This window comes from Dipodomys ordii, unplaced genomic scaffold, assembly GCF_000151885.1.
Source record: "Dipodomys ordii isolate 6190 unplaced genomic scaffold, Dord_2.0 Scaffold283, whole genome shotgun sequence".
Classification (NCBI taxonomy): Eukaryota; Metazoa; Chordata; class Mammalia; order Rodentia; family Heteromyidae; genus Dipodomys; species Dipodomys ordii.
The window spans coordinates 611,075-611,994 of record NW_012267499.1 but is presented as its reverse complement, the minus strand read 5'-3'; positions in this window follow the sequence as shown (position 1 = coordinate 611,994).

Sequence of the window (920 nt, the reverse complement as noted above, 5' to 3'; positions counted from 1 at the left end):
TGCCGCCGGCACCCATCTGTATGTGGTCATCTGGTTTAGATGATACATTCCCATTCCTCTAGTCAAGACCAGAAAATTCTCATGCCATATGGTGTGCCCAGGATAAACCAGAGGCATTTCAAGAAAAAAACATCCTCCTGGAAAGGATTTCCGATAAACTTGCTTCAAATTTCAACCTGTTTATTCTAAGTGTTCTAATCACTACATGTCCTTTGATTCTTAATGTTCTAATACCTGCTTCTTGGTGTGTGTGTGGGGGGGGGTGTGCGCGCGCGCACACACGCGCACGCGGTCTTGGCATAATATGTGCACCAGGACATGTAAGCAGTAAAATCTTTAATTCATCTTCTGTCTCTCCTGCCCAATGAACACATTGTCTGTACCTTAATTATCCTAAATTAAGTGTCATAACAGAATGGAGAATGGGGCTAATGGTAGAAGTGAACAGAAACTGCTAGACTAACACAGCAGGGTAAAGACAAAATTTCACAGACACAGTGAGGTCTCTGCCTTAATATATACAGCAAAGCAGTGTACTGACATGGCAAAGAAATATTACACAAAGAGATCAAATTTTAAAAAACTTGAGTAGAAACTGTTTACTAAATATGTTAAAATTTAAAAATATGAAAAAAAATTCTATGAGGTACAAAAGAAGGAGAAGGTTGAGAGCAAGAAAATTCCTCTTTTTTCCCCACAATTTTCACAATGAGGGCAGAATCTTCTTCCCACCAACCTCACCTGAGGACACAAGAAAGTTCCCCTGCCATGGAAGAGAACCAGAAGCTAGAAGGCAAAGTATTTTCATGCCTCAGTGGTGGAAACCAGCCTTGGGGGGTTGGGTGGAGGCTCATTCCCACAATCCTAGCTAATCAGATAACTGAGGTCTGAGATTCCTACTTTCAAGCCATCCCAGGTAA